The sequence below is a fragment of the Artemia franciscana genome, chromosome 13 (assembly GCF_032884065.1).
Source record: "Artemia franciscana chromosome 13, ASM3288406v1, whole genome shotgun sequence".
Classification (NCBI taxonomy): domain Eukaryota; kingdom Metazoa; phylum Arthropoda; class Branchiopoda; order Anostraca; family Artemiidae; genus Artemia; species Artemia franciscana.
In genome coordinates this window covers 18835290-18855608 of record NC_088875.1, presented here as the reverse complement: position 1 = coordinate 18855608, position 20319 = coordinate 18835290, and the positions used below count along the sequence as shown (strand labels likewise).

The 20319-nt window shown below is 35.7% G+C and overlaps 1 protein-coding gene across 5 annotated transcripts in view; it reads left to right on the top strand.

Annotated features, from left to right (window-relative positions):
* LOC136034603 (uncharacterized) overlaps positions 1 to 20319 on the top strand; it is a 146162-nt gene that overhangs the window by 31809 nt on the left and 94034 nt on the right. The gene's annotated exons all lie outside the window — the stretch shown is intronic.

Genomic DNA, 20319 nt, shown 5'->3' with positions numbered 1-20319 from the left:
TTTTAGGCATTTCGTCCTCCATTGGTCAGAATGTGTGAACAGCTACCGGCAACGCAAGGAAAATTCTTTTAAATTCCTCTTAGCTCTCCCCCCTCCTCTCTAAGGGACATTCTGGGAAAACAAACAAATAACTTGGAAAATATCTATTTTCCATGTTTTTTTTTTTATCAAGCAGGAGAACGAGAAATTATACGAAAGTTAAAAAACTATCGGAGGGGATGAATCTTAGAATTACCTACTAGTACTGATTTTTCACAGCAAAGAGGACCAGGTCCCAGTCCCCCCTCCCTCGCTGCATACATGCTCAATTTTAATATGCCCTTATTTGTGCCTTTTGAAAGGTTCTTAGATTGAACGACTGCGAGGAAGACATTAGTTCCTTTGTATCAGGTTTGTTTGTAATACTTTGTCCAAGACTTGAGACTTTTCTCCGCGATATCACGGCCCATTAAGAAATCACCCTCCAATAGAGCTCAAAATATCCAATTTTAGTTGAACACTGTCCGAAATGAAAAGGTCCCAACAGACATTGGGGCAAACAGCCAAAACTTAGGAAAAACATAATGCATTAAAGAGTACGTTCGAAGCTCATATTGGTTGTGATAATTCGAAATGCGTTACCTAACCTTTTTGTTTGTCAAATTTGAGATTTTGCAGCCTCAATTTTAAAATTAGCAGGCTCTGTCGAATTGGCAAACTCTGTCTTGCTGTATCTTATTTGGCTGTTAGTATACTTAAAAGGTTCTATTTATATTTCAGAATGCGTTATATACACTTTTTCGTTCTTTTAGAAATAGCTAGAATATTTAGCTTATGATATATTTGTATTTTTGATATGTATGCATATATTTGATGCCTAAGAAACTTTATCTGACTACTCAATTGTATTTTCGAGTTTTAGACTAGTTTTTTTTCCCTTTGGAAAATTCAATTTCTGCATTATTTTTCTTTATATGAAAACATCTGGTCTCTTATTTTTTGCACATTCAATAGTTCTAAATGGGTGGATGCATAAGAGGTAGGGTGATTAGTCATAGATTTTTAAGGAAGAATGCTTATTAAAATCATTGACTGTAATAGCCTTGCCAAAACTTGGTGTGTTTATATGGAGAAACGTTTAGACAAAGTAGACTATAAAAAGTGTACAAAATCGATTAAATACAATCTGGGGGATTATTTCAAGTCGCGACTTACAATAATTAACTCATATGGCGTTGCACTTTGTATCACGAAGGTGTGCCTGACTGTGTGTCTCTGAGCCTACTTCCTCTCTTATCTTGTAACTTACTGTCTACTCTTGTTCTTGTGATTTAAAATACGCTCAAATTAAAATATCACAAGTTTTACTCACTTTTCCATTTTATGATGCAAGGAATATACTATGAAGAAATTTGATAAAAGGAATACGCAGGAGTAGTAATTCTGGACTAACTCAGGGATGTAAAAAAAAAAAAATGAATCTAGGTGAAATGGCATTCCAAAAATGAATCCATTGTCCAAGTTAGATCTAAGAAAAGTGCGGAAAGCTTCTATATTCACCCTTATCTGACTGTTTCCTGTTTTAGAACTTTGAAATACTGTTAATGCTCTTTTAAAGTCTTCATCGCTAATCGGTCGTGTATAATAATTCGATGGAAGTCATTAAAACAATTATCATATTAATCTGGAATTTTAAGCTACGATTCGTCGTTTTCGCACTTCCCAAAAATGATCCCATTTGTATAATCACAGGGTAACAGAAATCAAAGATGGGGACGCAGTTGGAGAGTAACTGGGATCATTATTTCGAAGGGAACGCATCCCACGTCAGTTCTGTTTGGACGAATCTGTTAACTTAAAAAGTGGCGTTTTCTTATTATTTAGAAACATCCAGATTTTCATAGGTTTTACCGTGGCTCCATTTTTTTAGGAGGGAGAGAGAGAAAGAGGGGGGGACATCGGACAATGTTTGGGCAACATTCACCAATCTTAGTGTGCAGGCAGGATCCAAACAGTCTTGGTTTCGTCTAAAATCTATTTGTAAAATGAAGTTTGAGCGAGTTTTCTAACTACAAACTGCTTTTCATCAAGCTTTAGAATGTGAAAAAAGGAAGTGAAGCTTAACTCCAGACAATTTTACGACAAGAATTTTCCGCCATTTGGATGCCACACCTGGAAATCCTTGTCAAAGAGGATGGGAAAGAGAGAGAAAAACAAACAAACTTAAAACGACTAAGGGACAATACTATGCAGAATAAAGGAAGTAAACAGAAATAATAAGGAAAATACGTGGCGTAATAAAGAAATTGATGACGTAGAATCTTTAGGGGAATTAGCTCGAATATTATTTAAAATACTCAAAAAACCGGTTTGAAAAGGCACGAAAACAGTAAAACTAAAACTTTATAAGATGTTTTCTTAGAAATTTAGGGAGAGTTAAGGCACCTTTGGCAGAGCCTACTTAGGCCTTGAGCTAGTTGTGAGTTCCTTGGTTTGTTAAAATTTCCAGAAATTGTTTGATTGCATGCACCAAAGCAAGTAACATCAGAGCAAATAAAAAGTCTTCACCATTGTGTAATCGTTTTATTAAAGAATTTATGCTCCCTGTGCAAATTTTCGGTACGTTGTTTTTCTGCAGTCCTACGGTATTAGTATTTGAACATAAAACGACAATTTTACTATCATTTGGTAGTCAAGATCCCACTTTATCCACACACCGAGTTATATTTTTTTTTAATTGAAAAATACGCTGAACACGCGACAGAACCATGCAAAAATTGGACTATTTCCCTGTTTTTTTACTTAAGTTCCGATAATTTTCTAAGAAAAAGTCTAAGCATATCGTAATTCTGCCTTGGGAAATGTATAGACCTGAAACTATTGAATCCGATGATATGAATATCTTGTCCTTTCGGTGCAAGTTACAGATAGACCGGTCGGGACAAGCTCGTTTTGAAGAAGGAACATCCGCCATAAAGTACGATCTCTTTTTACGCTTAGCCTGAGCTACTAATTTCAGCGGGCTAGTAGAAAGACTATCAGTATATTGGGGTAAAACTACCCTACCTCTACACTGGTTTTGATTGGACCTACTCTGCGTCCCAAACCACTACCATTCAGAGCAATCATTTAGAGTTTACAAAAAAGAAAGTATGCAAAGTAGGATAAAAAAAAACAAAAGACAAAATAATACTGTAAATTAAAAAGAAGAGCAATATCTGCATGCTAAATTGATTTCAGCACAAAACTTCACACTGGAGAACGTATAGTGTATTCAACCGGTTTGGATATAGGATGCTTTCAATTGATCCCGACTTTTGATCTGAATTAGATTATGATACCAATCCCAGATTCAGATGTAAAAAGACTTTGCCATTGCAACTACATTGAATAGTTAGGTTACACGTCGTATTCAACTTAGACGCTTGAAAATAAAGGTATAGCTCTTTTGACTTAAATTTTCGGGGCGACATCGAAGTAGCTGTCCCAATAATTAGGCCTGGGTGTATCTTACTTCTTGCCTCCAACCCTGACTCCTATTTCTCCATGTTGCAACCTGGTGTTACATCCAATGTACAATATGTACGAAGTCTTCAATTTTGAAACCATTCTATCTAACATGCGGTTCTAGATGTTACTCAGTTTATTCATGACTTTAAAGATAAGGGTGATACTCCAGAAACTGTATTTTTTGACATCAAAAAAGTATTCGACACAATTTCCCATCGTATTTTGAAACATAAACTATATCATTATGGGATTATAGGACCAGTCTGCTCTTTAATTATATGATCGTATAAAATTCGTTGATGATGGTGATTCCACACCAAGAACAGTGCAGCAGTCGATCAACGTTGGGATCCCTCAAGGACCTTTACTTGGCCCCTTGCTTTTCTAGATTTATATCAATGACTTGAGTGAGTCGTCAAAGGATCTTGGAAAGTGTTTTTTTGCGGATGATTTGGGGTGAGGTCCGTCTGATACTTCGGCAAAATATATGTCAGTCAATTGATAGAGCTCCGTTGTGGTTTAAGTCTAATCGTGTGACAGCAAATTCTGAGAAGCCGAAATTTGTTATTTACTCTCGGAGTTCAACTTCTTGTACTGGACTCCAGTGAGTTGAGGCTTCAAAGAACGTGCGTATTGAGCGTGTTAGCTTTGTACGTTACTGAGGAATTATCATTGATGAAAACCTGTCATTTAAGCACCATATTAGACATCTTCAGTTGAAATTAAGCAGGAATGTTGGAATGATTCGTCACCTGAATTTTACTTTACCTTATAACGCATTGAGGTCCGTCTATTTTAGCTTAGTGTATTATTAGCTTAATTTTTACCCACTTGTTTATTCCAAAACATTTAGGAGCCACTTGCTTCCACTCTAGAGACAATAGAATAAAGGATTACGAGTACTGAAAGAATATTTTCTATCTCCTGTTTCGCTACCAAACAAATCAAGTACTCAGAGTATGTATGTTATATTGAATATCTTTCCAGTTAACCAGTTTGTAATGTTTCAGTCAGTTCTGTTTGTTGTTCAGTATCGTAAGAAGGCATTGCCTGCGTATTTTTATGAATCTGAGATCGCGTTTTTCACTAAGAAATAGTTTAACTACAGTATGGAATAAGTTTGGTAAAAATTGTAATCCACCCCTTCCCCTACCAACACTAAAAACAAAATTCAGGAATGCCTAATGAAGATGTAATTTGTTAAGTCAGTTCTGTTTGTTGTTCAGTATCGTAAGAAGGCATTGCCTGCGTATTTTTATGAATATAAGCTGTTACAGGTAGTGGATGAGGTGGATTCATGTCGACAGTCCAGGAGGCGATGGATAGTCTGTCAGTCGCTAATTAAATCCGAGAGATCGCGTTGTTCACTAAGAAATAGTTTAACTACAATGTGGAATAAGTTTGGTAAAAATTGTAATCCACCCCTTCCCCTATCAACACTAAAAACAAAATTCAGGAATGCCTAATGAAGATGTAATTTGTTAATAAGTATGTACATGTATGAATGTGTATATTGGCATATGTATTTATATGTGCTTGTACATCCATCATAATGGTAGATGGTAATAAGCTTACCTAAGCTATGGATGTGAGGGGATTGGTGTCCTTCAAACGATAATTTTGATAGGACCTGTGCCTGTTACCATCAGGAATTTGAACCTGATGATGACAGGCATAGGTCCTGTCGAAATTATCGTTTGAAGAAAATCAATCGCCTTACATCCATAGCTTAGGTAAGCTTATTACCATCTACACTTGTTATTTATAAGAGTCAGGTTGGCCTCAGAGAATATATTAAATATGTACATACATTTGTACGCCTCTTTTGTATAGTATTTTTTTTTTGGGGAGGGGGTTGGCCCTTTTTCTCCTGTTGATGAGTTGAATAAAGTTAATAAAACTTTGATTTTTTTTTGTGGATTGAGGAGTCTGGAAAGGTGAGTTATCTATTGTTTTGTATTTTATTTTTGAGGGCAGTAGGGATTAGAAAATTAAAGATTTTGGTTTATATATATATATATATATATATATATATATATATATATATATATATATATATATATATATATATATATATATTTATATATATATATATATATATATATATATATATATATATATATATATATTTATATATATATATATATATATATATATATATATATATATATATATATATATATATATATATATATGTGTGTATATATATATATATATATATATATATATATATATATATATATATATATATATATATATATATATATATATATATATATATATATTGAATATTAGTAGAAATACGATTAATTTAAATTTATGTGTTGTGTTTTTGTTCCCGACTCCGTCTAGTTTTCCTTGTCGTGAATTCAATATGTTGTAAATGCAATATGTGTAAATATGGTATTAATAATAAAATCTTGAACCTTGAACCTTCAATGTACACGAAGCGGTCAAGTACATAGCTGGCCATATACATGCTCCATAATTTCGTATGTTTTTTTTATTAGCCTTTTTTTACATTTTTAGGATTTAGAAATCCCCTTGAAATATATCTTATGTACGTTTTGTGTACCTTCTCTCGCAAATCGAGAATCTCAGCCGTCTATAATAAACATTTCTCTCAGTATCGGCTCAAAAGCACTATAAATGATTACCGACTTCGTTGTTTTGATCTGACAAATGGCAAGATTTTCGCTTATGAATTAATCCTGGTTATTTCTCTGCATATGGGATTGTTTTGCAAGAGTCATAAAACTATTTAATATGTTTTTGTTGTTGGTCAATTGTCAGACAATTCTTCTGAACATAAATGGAAATTATATTCAGCACTTAAAACACATCAAAGTTAATATTTCAAGTTTCTTTACGAATGATGAACTTCTCCTTAGGAAACAATCAATACTGGCAACTCTTGCATCTAGCCAACTTGTTCAAGATCTGTTGTTTATTATTTTTCCCAAAGACTGACGAAAAGACTAGCCAAAAGTCTTACCTGCTTTTACAAAACAGAGAAGAAGAACTTCATTCAAGCGCAAGGACACCAAGGTCCTGTCCTTGGGGCCAAAATATAGATGCGTTGAAAAACTCGCATTTAGGCTCCCATTTTCCAAAATATGCCCGAGGTTGACATCGGATTTTTAGGTGGGGACAGTCTCTATGATAATTTTTGTTGAAATATACACCCAATAACCATTACTACTACTACTAACAACTCACCGCAGCACCAAGCAGCCTGAGGCCAAAACAGTTACATATGCTCCTCCTCTATCCCAACCTATTCAAAGCCTCCCTCTTTACACCCTCCTAGGAAGTTTCTATTTCCTTTAAATCTTTCTTTATGACATCCTCCCACCCCAGACGAGGACGACCCTGCTTTCCGTTTAGCCCTAGACAGTTGGCATAAAAGGACAATTTTCGGCAATCTGTCATCCTTCATCCACAGAACGTGCCCTAGCCATCTCAACCTTTCTTTCATTATAGCCCTAGAAAGCGGGATTGACCCACATTTTACTTACCGCCTACTGCTTGAAATACGACCAGTCAGCCGGGTACCCAAAACAATCCGTAGGCAATTTTCCGGGAAAACATCTAGTAGATCTTTATCCACTTTTTGGAGCGCCCATGCTTCAGAGCCATATTTGACCACTGCCGTCACTGTACCTTCCAATTTTCTAATCTTGGTTTGCAGACTTTTCTTCCTATTCTTCCAAAAAATTTTTTTTAACTTCGGAAAAATACCCTGAGCGTTGGCTATTCTACCTTTAACATCTTCACTGCTCCCACCGTCTTTACTAATAATACTACCAAGATGAGTGAAGCTGCCCACTTGATCAATCTTTTCGTTACCCACCGTCACCTTTTCATCTTCACTTATTCCTAGCCTTAGTGATTTAGTCTTCTTAACATTAATTTTCAAAGCTCTTCTAGCACCCTGAACACGCAAAACTTCTAAAAGTTCATTTATTTTGCTCACGCTTTCATCTAGGACGCTTAAGTCATCAGCATAATCAAAGTCCAGGAGAGTTTTTCCTCCCTATTTGATTCTGTGATCTCTCCCGTTGCCTTTCCTGTGGCTTTAATTGGGTTTATTCTGCTGTAATAGCCCACAAAATACCAGATAATCAAGATTGTCAGTTAAAATGAAAATGTTTTTCTGCTGTAAGAGTTCTTGGTGATATCCATTTTAATAGGCTATATAGTATTATACGCGCTTCAACCTGCTTCTTTGTTATTTACCTCAAGAGTAAAAATATTCAAAGTTAGGGATGGTGACGCCTCTTTCAAAAACATGAATGATTAGCAGCATAAGTACAAAGGGGTAGACCCCCCTCGCTTCAATCAATCAATTATTCAATCAATTCATTAATACTAAAAAAACAATTACAAAACATAAAGTAATTACGAAGCCCAAGAAGCTTAGCTTGTAATGGGCCAACAAAACAAAAATAAAACTTAGCAATTCATTGTTTAACTAAAGAAACCCTCTTTCAATAGGTGGCCGACTCAGTCCTGCGTGTTCTTAAATTTGTTTAAAAAAATTTCCTCCACGCAATGAAGTTATTTGAAGCCTGAATGCTCCAAGTTTTCCAATGCTCGTAAATGCAGACAGTTTCAACCTTTAAGGGAACGGAGTTTTTTGGGTGGGGGTTGTGAAAACGAGAAAAAAATGAACCCTTTTATGCCATTTTTCTCTTCTCTTGAGATCATTCAAACCAATCTCGGAGAACCTCCTCCCACTCATATGTGCAAGTTTCTGTGCATTCTCAACCATTGATGAACAAGAAGGGGTTAGGCTTGTTCCCTCATGGATTGCTAAGTTTACCGATTCTTGGTGTTTTCCACGGAAAATCATTCCCCACCCCATTTTCCCCAAACGCATCTGATAAAAATTTTGAGGTAGTCATGATGCCTCAGAGCGTGTATTTTAGTGCCAAAACATTCTAACTTATTGAGTCGTCAGGTAAATACAAAACTGATTCTAATGAAGGGCCAGGGGGGGGGGAGGTAGAAAGTGAAATTTGATATATCTTGATTTCTGGGAATGTTTCTGATCTACAATGTTATTATGAAATCAAAGAGTAACAGTAAACCCAACATTAGCAGAATTTGTTTCGTATAGGAGGGGAGCTCCCCCTTCCTCATCTCCAAACTCCCCCTCGTGGTCGTAGAAACTTCGGAAGATGTTTATTCGATCAGACATTAATAGTTCTAATCATTTTCTTTGAAGCTGAAAGTGGTTAAAAACCAACCAGTCCCTGTCCTAAAACTGTTTTTGATATCTGGTCCTTCTGATCTTTTGGACATCTGATCGACATCTTGAGGTATCTATTTTTTACTTTCTCTGTGGCTGCTCAATTTTGCGTGTGGAATTTTCTGAGATGGGGGATTTCCTTGGGGGAAAACACCGGCTCCCAGATTCTCCAGTATTTCTGGATACTTCTTATCCAGATTGCCAATTTTTTTTATTGACTCCTCTCCCCCTAAAAAAATCTTCCATGTGTCCCTTTACCGTACTGTAAATTTAGATACAGATTCACTAACTCTAATACACTAAGAACAAGCAAAGAATAATGATCATTATAGAACTAGAAAGAGGAACAAACAAAACAGTGGTATTGCCAAATTGAACATAGTTTAAATCAACAACATTCCCTCATTCGAGTCGTCAACAAGCGACAACAAGTCGCCAGCAAAAAAAAACCATCCAAAACAATGAAATTTCATTGTATAACATAAAGATTTCATGAGAAGATTTATGACAGTTCTATCAGAACTGGTGCCAACTTCAAAAACTTTTGCCTGATAACACCAAGATGCATCTATATTGCAAAAGTTAAGAAAGAAATGTAAGTAAGAAATTTTTAAGCAAGACTCAACAAAGTCCAGAATGAATTAAGCTTTGGGACTTTCCCGCTTGATATGTAATTCCAGAAGTCTGAAGTGCATGTCACTAATTCAGATTCAGCGAATTGATGCAATCGATAAAGACTGGGATACATTTTCATATTTTCTAAAAGGTCGTATCTCCTCCTCAGGTTTTTCCATTAATAGTTACCGAAATAAAACATGTTGTCATGTCCTAGCGTAACTTATCCATTCAGCTTCAGTATGAACCTACCCTTTAAGGAGCCTTGTATTTAAGAAATTCCTTTTTTTCAGTTAAGATTTGAGTATCAAGGCTAAGTATCTTATAATAATAATAATAATTTATTTTTAACTCACTATAAACGACAAGACACAAGTGGAGTCCTGAATTACGAAGGAAGAAAAAGAGACCAAATTAAACAATCAACTAGAAAAAAACATGGGAAGACCATGAAATGACCGGAACTTTGAAATAGCACACAAAGTTTTCTTATAAGAAAAAATTTAGATCTGGTATATGTGTATGTTCATGAATCAATGGTTATAAATGGGCTATATAAAAAGCTTTTGTTTAGTTCAGTTGTCCTTCAATATAAGCAGGTCACCAAGTGGGCTTTAGGTGGCAAAATGGAACAATATTAACTCGATTGTCAGGTTTTTTTGTGGTGGGGTGGGGAGTTTGTATTTAGATTGTTTAAGCCTCAAATTAGACGAGGCATTAAAAATATAGGAGGAGATGGATTCATTTCGCTTGGGTTAGTTTTACCGTAACTTTTACTGTCAGAAAGAGGAAATCAAGCCAAGGACGACTTCTAGTGACAAGTGTGCGTGAAGTGTTGCAGTAATAGATACCCATATGTTTCAGCTGCGGAGGAACACACCATCATGTCTCACGGGGAAAATCTTGTTTTGCCCTTTTACTTTTTCCGCATAATTGTAGCTGCATCATTTGTCATTCCGTGACGCCAGCTGTTGAGCTTGAATGGTCTGTGGTCTGTCAGCTATAAACAAATCACCAATAAGAACAGAGTTTACATTCTTACGGACCTTTTATAAACCAGTGTGATAGATATACTTAGTCAATCTGAAAACGCTGTTAGACAACTTTCAATATTAGTTTTCAAACAGTTCGTGGTAACGAACTGTGTAGTAAGGAGCGACCGAAAATAGTAACCGAAACTCTAAAAAAAACGGAATTTTGATACCAATAGTTGCATCAAAAGAATACTGTAGAAGTTTCAAGCTCCTATCTACAAAAAAGTGGAATTTTGTGTTTTTTGCCAGAAGGCAGATCATGGATGCGTGTTTATTTGTTTTTTTTCCAGGGGTGATCGTATCGACCCAATGATCCTAGAATGTCGCCAGGGGGCTCATTCTAATGGAAATGAAAAGTTCTACTGCCCTTTTTAATTGACCAAAAAAATTGGAGGGTATCTAAGCCCCCTCCCACGCACATTTTCCCCCAAAGTCACCGGATCAAAATTTTGAGATAGCCAATCTGTTCAGCTTAGTCGCTGAATAACTATGTCTTTGGGGACGACTTAATCCCCCATAGTCCCTGGGGGAGGGGCTGCAAATTACAAACTTTGACCATTGTTTACATATAGTAATGGTTATCATAAAGTGTACAAACGTTTTCATTTTTTTTGCGTTGGGGTTGGGGTGGTTCAGGGGTTATGTGGGATCTTTCTATGGAGGGAAGAGAATTTTCGTGAAGGGGGCGCATGATTTTCTAGCATTATTTAAAAAAAAATGAGAAAATAAACAAATTTTTTTCAACTGGAATTAATGAGCAGCATTAAAACTTAAAACGAACATGAAATATTACGTATATAAGGGGTTTCCTCTCCTCCACATTACCTTGCTCGTTACGCTAAAGTATTTTTAGTAATTTCAATTAATTTTCTACGACCTTTGATTCAGGGGCCATTCTTAAGAATTTGGGACTAAATTCAATTTTTAATGTAAAGAGCGAGGTATTGTCGAGGGGGCGAATCCCCTCATATACGTAATAAAAATACACAAATATAGAAGTAAGTAAGTCGCTACGTAAGTTAATTCGTAAGGTACGTATGTTTATTACTGACAAAAACGTTCGTAAAAAAAGAAATCTAGTTGCAGTTTTAAGTAACCAAAAATTGGAGGGCAACTAGGCCTCCTCCCCCACTCTTTTTTAAGCAAAATCGTCCGATCAAAACTATGAGAAAGCCATTTAGCAAAAAAAATATACAAATTTCATTTTATTTATTCATGTGTGGTGAGCCAAAATCAAAACATACATTAATTCAAAAACGTTCAGAAATTAAATAAAAAAGACAAGTTTTTTAACTGCAAGTAAGGAGCGACATCAAAACTTACAAAGAACAGAAATTATTCCGTATATGAAAGGGGTTGTCCTCTGCTCAATGCCTCGCTCTTTGCGCTAAAGTTTTTTTTTATTGTTTTAAAAGGTAGAGTCGTGACAAAGAGTCAAACTTTAGCGTAAAGAGCGGGGCGTTGGGGAGAGGACAACCCCTTTCATACACGAAATAGTTTCTGTTCTTTTTAATTTTTAATGTCGCTCCTTACTTGCAGTTAAAAAAAACTTGTCTTTTTTATTTAATCAAACAGTTCGTGGTAAAGAACTGTAGTATGGAGTGACCCGGCTCAGCAGCAACCAAAACTCTAAAAAACGGAATTTTAATACCAACAGATAGATACATGAAAAGAATCGCATTTTTACGCTGATTTTAAATACATAATTTTTATCAAGTTTAGTCTTACCAATCAAAAGCTACAAGCCTGAGAAAATTTGCCTTACTTTAGAAAATAGGAGAAAACACCCCCTAAAAGTCATAGAATCTTAACGAAAATCACACCATCATATTCAGCGTATCAGAGGACTCTTCTGTAGAAGTACTGATCTACCAGAAGGCTGATCACGGATGCGTGTTTATTTATTTTTTTTATTTATATTATTTTTTCAGGGGTAATCGTATCGACCCAGTGGTCCTAGAATGTTGCGAGAGGGCTCATTATAATGGAAATGAAAAGTTCTAGTGCTCTTTTTAACTGACGAAAAAAGTGGAGGTCACCTTGGCCCCCTCCCGCGCCAATAATTTTCCCAACCGGTTCAAAATCATTTTGTCACCCGATCAAAATTCTGAGATAGCCATTTTATTCAGCATAGTCTAAAAACCTTATAGCTATGTCTTTGGGGAAGACTTACTCCCCCAAACTCCCCGTGGGAGGGGCTACAAGTTACAAACTTTGATCAGTGCTTATATATAGTAATGGTTATTGGGAAGTGTACAGACGTTTTCAGGGGGATTTTTTGGTTGGGGAGGAGTTGTTGAGTAGAAGGATATATGTTGGGGGAACTTTTCTATGGAGGAATTTGTCATGGGGGAAGAAAATTTCTATGAAGGGAGCGCAGGATTTTCTATCATTATTTAAAAAAATGAAAAAATATATATGAAGAAGTTTTTTCAACTGAAAGTAAGGAGCAGTATTAAAACTTAAAACGAACAGAAACTATTACGCATATGAGGGGTTTACCTCCTCCTAATACCTCGCTCTTTACGCTAAATTATTTTTAGTAATTTCAACTATTTATTCTACGGCCTTTGTGATTCAGCGGTCATTTTTAAGGAATTAGGACAAAATTTAAGCTTTAGTGTAAAGAGCGCAGTACTGACGTGGGGATAAACCCCTCATATACGTAATAAAAACATACAAATACAGAAGTTCGTTGCGTAAGCTAATTCGTAAGTTACGTATTTATTTTACTAAAAAAAAATGTTCGTAAAAATTAAAAATTCTAGTTGCCTTTTTAAGTTTCCAAAAATTGAGGGGGCAACTAGGCTTCCTCCTCCGCTCCTTTTTTTCTGAAAAATTTTCGATCAAAACTATGAGAAAGCCATTTAGCCAAAAAAATAAATACGTAAATTTCGTTTTAATTATTCTTCTCCGGAGAGCCAAAACCAAAACATGCATTAATTCAAAAATGTTCAGAAATTAAATAAAAAAAACAAGTTTTTTTTACTGAAAGTAAGGAGCGACATTAAAACTGAAAACGAGCAGAAATTACTTCGTATATGAAAGAGGCATGCTCCCTCCTCAACGCCCCGCTCTTTACGCTAAACTTTTTTACTGTTTTAAAAAGTAGAGTTTAGAGAAAGTGTCTAACTTTAGCGTTTTTACAGAGCGACGACATTACAAAGCGACGACAGATCGGGTACAGCGACAATTCTTTTTACGATTATCCGCATCTATACAATTTCTGTTCTGATTGCCTTTGTGAACACTCTAGACGGTATCCTACAGTTGTAAGCCGTTGATAACACGACTAGTTTATGGGTGCTAAAACGGAACTCATTAGAAATATCTGAAAGGGTGCTTTGATTCCTACATCGAATGTTCTGTACGTTACCAGATGGGACTCGAACTCCCTGCAGACAAAGTCCGACCTGCTGATCCTTATATTACCTAATTGAGATCCGATAAACCATGCATGAAAAGAATGTAGCCCTACCCTCGGAGAGGTCGTATTGCGTACGGACATCAGAAACTGTAGATATAGCTGTTAAGCAGGTTCGGTTGAATGAAACTGACCACAAGATATTTTATATCTGCACCGCCCCCTGATCCTGCAGATTTCAGATGAGGTGAAAGTCTAAGAAACTACTTTCCAGGAATTTTCTGGATTTTTTCATTTAATGATTTCGTCAAATATTTTATAAAACCAGTTTCGCTACATTTTTTAATCGTTTAACCATGCAGAATCAGTAGCGGAATTAAACAAACCTTCGATAAGATTCCAAGTTCCGTAACTGGAAATCTCGTTTGAGACTTGCATGCTCCGGCAGTCCCAAAGGGGTTAAACCCCATTTCGGAGAAAGTCTCTGCTTTTTACTCTCGCTTTATGAATTTTAAGCCTAATAGCTAGAAGTTATCTAGAAACAATCAAGGAAAGTGACATTATGCATATTTCGTCCGAAAAAGAAGACGTATTACTGAAACTACATTATTGTAAATCAATTCTAAACCTAAAATAGACAGCGGCGCCAATTTAGGAAAATGTGTGTGTGTGGGAGGGGGAGGGTCCAAGTTTTTTTCATTTTTTAAATGAAGTTACAAGAAAAGGTATTTTTCGAAATCCAGGAGGCCATTTTTTTAAATGAAAGCACAATAACGCATTGTTGCAAGACAAGGAGGGTCAAGTTTTTTTTTTTTTTTTTTTTTTTTTTTTTTTTTTTTTTTTTTTTTTTTTTTTTTTTTTAATGAAGTTACAAGAAAAGGTATTCTTTGAAATCATGGAGGACATTTTTTTTAATGAAAGCACAAAAACGTATTTTCGAAAATCCAGGAGGACAATTGCGCCCCTCCTCACCTCCAGTTGGTGCCCCGAGAGGAGGGAAGAGCAAGGATAGAAGTTGTTGCATGATCAAGTAGTTCATATGTATTTATCCTTTAAAGCGGATTTAACTGTCAGATAGCCTATGTCTGTGCTACTGTTAGTTTGTTAATGTGCTATCGCCAACCAACGGAATCAACTTAGTAGAATCAAAATTGAGTGCTTTCAAATATTTAGAATAAATACACTTTTTAGTTATAGATTAAATTGTGGTGCACTTGAAATTATTCGCCTTAGAAATTCTGACAAAAAGCAGTCCTTGAAAAAAGCATGGGACCTTCTGTTTCTCTTTGAACTAAAAAAAAAAGTGTACCTTTATTTTTGATTGTTTCTCGGTCAGAAAGAATATCATTTTTGTTTTATTACTCAAAGAAGAATAGTCTATTAGGGTAATTTTAGGATATTCCTGTAAGGACTTACTGAGGGCTCTTTCAGAGAATGTTAACAAAACACGTGTTTAAAAAGCGATGCAATCTAGATATTTGGACCCAATAACGTACTTTTCAAGAAGCCTCCAACGCTCCCTGCATCCTTGACAACATATCACAAATGCATACACAGGGAGGGGGGGGGAAGGTGTTCGCTTATATATTATACCAAACATACTCGAGAAGTTTGCTCTCTTAAATGTGAGAAAACCGGTTTTATCTGTCTTTATTCAGAGACAATTAGCTAAATCGTGGAAAAACTACGAAGTAATTATATTTTAATTGAATATTTAATATATAGAGTTGGTATTTTGGTTAGGTTAGGATAGGTATTTAATTAAATTAAAAACAAGTTTTTTTAACTGCAAGTAAGAAGCGAAATTAAAACTTAAAACGAACAGAAATTATTCCGTATATGAAATGGGTTGTCCCCTCCTCAACTCTTTACGCTAAAGTTCGACTCTTTGTCACAACTCTTCTTTTTAAAACAATAAAAAACCTTGATAAAAAGAGATGCTTATGAATATGTTGCATGCAAGGGTTCAGTTTGTCATTTATCCATGTATTAAATAAAAAAAAAACAAGTTTTTTAACTGAAAGTAAGGAACGACATTAAAACTTACAACGAACAGAAATTACTCCGTATATGAAAGGGGCTTTTCCTCCTTAACGCCCCGCTCTTCACGCTAAACTACTTTATTAAACAGTATCAATTTTTAGCGTAAAGAGCGGGGCGTTGAGAAGGGAACAGCCCCTTTCATACACGGAGTAATTTCTGTTCGTTTTAAGTTTTAATGTCGCTCCTAACTTTCAGTTAGAAAACCTGTCTTTTTTATTTAATTTCTGAATGTTCTTGAATTAATGCATGTTTTGAATATGGACCACCGTACATAAATTATTAAAACGAAAGTTGCATATTAATTTTGGCTAAATGGCTTTCTCATAGTTTTGATCGGGAGATTCTGAGAAAAAAAGGAGCGGGAGAGGAGGCCTAGTTGCCCTCCAATTTTTTGATTACTTAAAAAGGCAACTAGAACTTTAATTTTTTACGAACTTTTTCATTAGTAAAAAATTGACGTAACTTAAGAATTAACCTACGTAACAAACTTCTATATTCGTATGTTTTTATTACGTATATGAGGAGGTTCATTCCCTCGTCAATATCTCGCTCTTTACATTAAAGCTTAAATTTTGTCCCGATTCCTTAAGAATGACCCCTGAATCACAAAGGCCGTAGAATAAATAGTTGAAATGACTAAAAATACTTTAGCGTAAAGTGCAAAGTATTATGAGGAGGCGTATGCATGATAATTTCTGTCCGTTTTAAGTGTTGATGCTGCTCCTTACTTTCAGTTGAAAAAACTTCATGTTTATTTTTCATTTTTTTTAATAATTCTAGAAAATCCTGTGCCCCCTTCAATGAAATTCTCTTCCCCCATGACAAATTACTCCATGGAAAAATCCTCCCACGTAACCCCCCCCTCAGATTCTCCCCCCCCCCCAACCAAAAAATTCCCCTGAAAACGTCTGTACACTTCCAAATAACCATTACTATATCTAACACTGGTCAAAGTTTGTAACTTGCAGCCCCTCCCATGGATACTTTGAGGGAGTGAGTCGTCCCCAAAGACATAGTTTTAGGTTATTTGACTATGGTGACTTATATGGCTATCTCAGAATTTTGATCCGATGACTTTGAGGAAAAAGTGAGCGTGGGAGGGGGCCTAGGTGCCCTCCAATTTTTTTGGTCACTTAAAAAGGGCACTAGAACTTTTATTTCCCGTTAGAAATAAATACGAATATCCACGTTTTTGTGGATAGGAGCTTTAAGCTTCTACAGTGAGGTTCTCTGATACGTTGAACCTGATGGTGTGATTTTCGTTAAGATTCTATTACTTTTAGGGGGTGTTTTCCCCTATTTTCTAAAATAAGGCGAATTTTCTCAGGCTCGTAACTTTTGATTGGTAAGATTAAACTTGATGAAACTTATATGATTAAAATCAGCACTAGAATGCAATTCTTTTGATGTAACTATTGATATAAAAATTCCATTTTCTAGAGTTACGGTTACTACTGAGCCGGGTCGCTCCTTACTACAGTTCGTTACCACGACATGTTTGATAGATAAACTGTCTTGGTCTCAGGGAACTGTTATTTATGGTAAATTACTTTATGTAGTTCATATAATTCTGTACCTCTATTAATATGTACCTCTGTAGCTCTGTTCCGTAATTCTGTACCTCTATTAATCTATTAATATGATGCAGCTTTCCTCAAGAAGAAACATAGTTAATGAAAAAATATACAATCGTATTCAAATTAATCTTCTAAATGAAGTAGAGATAGTTTTCCACGTATTTTGTCCTTAGTGCGAAGGATGATAGTGTTTCACCACATGATAGTTTTATAGGTGTTAGTCATATTGATTTTACTCTCAAATTATGTTCAATATTCGATTCTCTTGGATGCTTATTTTTTTATGTACAAAGAGGGTAAGAACGCAACTTAACTTGTATAAGCGCTGTCAAAATGCATTAAAACTATAGCAGTAGTTGAACAACTTTTATTATCAAAACATTGATATATCAAACAGTTCGTGGTAACGAACTGTAGTAAGGAGCGACCCGGTTCAATATTAACCAAAACTCTAAAAAATGGAACTTTGATGCCAATAGTTACATCAAAAGAATCGCATTTTAATGCTGATTTTTAATATATAATTTTCATCAAGATTAGTGTTGCCCGTCAAAAATTACGACCCTGAGGAAATTGCCTCATTTTAGAAAATAGGGGAAACATCCCCTAAAAGTCATACGATCTTAACGGAAATCATACCATTAGATTCAGCGTTTCCAGAGACCTTGTTGTAGACGTTTCAAGCCTTTATCTACAAAAATGTGGAATTTCGCATTTTTTGCCAGAAGACAAATCACGGATGCGTGTTTATTTTATTTATTTATTTTTTTTGATTGTTTTTTCTCCCCCAGGGGTGATTGTATCGACTCAGTGGTCCTAGAATGTCGCGAAAGGGCTCATTCTAACAAAAATTAAAAGTTCTAGGGCCCTGTTTAAGTGACCAAAAAAATTGGAAGGCACCTAGGCCTCCTCCCACGCTCATTGTTTCCCCAAAGTCACCGGATCAAAATTCTGAGACAGCCATTTTATTCACCATAGTCGAAAAACCTAATAACTATGTCTTTAGGGAAGACTTACTCCCCTGCAGTCTCCATGGGAGGGGCTGCAAGTTACAAACTTTGACCTGTGTTTACATATAGTAATGGTTACTGGGAAGTGTACAGACGTTTTCAGGGGGATTTTTGTTTGGTTTGGGGGGAGAGTTTAGGGGGGGGGTTACGTGGGAGGATCTTTCCATGGAGGAACTTCTCATGGGGGAAGAGACTTTCAATGGAGGGAGCGCAGGATTTTCTAGCATTATTTAAAAAACAGTGAAAAAATAAATATGAAAAGTTTTTTCTACTGAAAGTGAGGAGCAGCATTAAAACTTAAAACGAACAGAAATTATTACGCATATGAGGGGTTTACGTCCTCATAATACCTCGCTCTTTACGCTAAAGTAAATTTCAACTTTTTAGTAATTTCAACTATTATTCTACGGCCTTTGTGATTCAGGGGTCATTCTTAAGGAATTGGGACAAAATTTAAGCTTCAGTGTGAAGAGCGATGTATCGAGTTGGGTAAGCCCCCTCATATACGCAATAAAAATATACGAATATAGAAGTTCGCTACGCAAGTTAATTCGTAAGTTACGTATATTTTTTACTTATGAAAACGTTCGTAAAAAGTCATAGTTGCCTTTTTAAGTAAAAAAAACTGGAGAGCAACTAGGCCTCCTCTTTCGCTCCTTTTTTTCTCAAAATCTTCCGATTAAAATTATGAAAAAGCCATTTAGCCCAAACAAATTAATATGCAAATTTCGTTTTAATTATTTATGTGCGGAGAGCCAAGATCAAACCATTCATTAATTCAAAAACGTCCAGAAATTAAACAAAAAACAAGTTTTTTTAAATGAAAGTAAGGAGCGACGTTAAAACTTAAAACGAACAGAAATTACTCCGTTTATGAAAGGGACTTTTCCTCTTCAACGCCCCGCTCTTTACGCTAAAGTTTTTTACTGTTTTAAAATGTAGAGTTAAGAGAAAGAGTTAAACTTTAGCGTAAAAAGCGGGGCGTTGAGGAGGAAAAGCCCCTTTCATACACGGAGAAATTTCTGTTCGTTTTAACTTAAAGTTGACAGGCATATCAGGGACTCGAACAGATTAAATAAGAAATAGTCGCTTTCCCGATTTGACCGTCTGGGGAGGTGTCGAAGGACAGTTAATTCGGTCAAATTAGAAAAAATGAGGTATTTTTAACTTACGAACGGGTTATCGGATCTTATTGAAGTTTGATATTTAGAAGGACCTCGTGTCTCAGAGCTCTTATTTTAAATCCTGACCGGACCCGGTGAGATTGGGGGGAGTTGGAGGGGGAACCGGAAATCTTGGGAAACGCTTAGAGTGAAGAGATCGTAATAAACCTTCGTGGGAAGAAGCTCTTGGCTTCCAACCTCGCCACAAGTACCATATGAGCTCTTGTTTAACTTGTGGTTGCTATGGGCTGTGGTTCGCTCTCTACTAGGTTGCAGTTACTGCTGCAACCATGAAAACACAACATAATTCTTGAGTGCGTTCCGTTTAACAGAGCAGTACCTAATTCATATTTAAAAGGAACTGGATTTACTACGAAAGAAATTAAAAGAACAACTGAACAGATGGGTCCAGAACGAACAGATATTAAAATGAATAATCAAATCCAAGTAAAAAAAAACGAAATCACCCCAAGTTAGAGTAAAACTTCTGCCTTCCCCAAAACTTTCTATAGACCAAAGCGTTATTGTAGTTTTACTAAAAACTATTTATAGTTCCAGCTATACGTTTTCATGTACTTTACCTTTTTTTTACAGCATCCCCCTCCCCCCGATTGAAAAAGTTCTAGATTTGTTTATGATTTCCCGCGTAATTTATTTTTTCATATGATTTGCCTATTTTATTCGTTTTTCAAGTATTTTCCCGTCTCCCCTATGAACCAAATTTCATTGTTCATACATGGCCTTTAATCTTGGAAAGCCAAGAAACATAT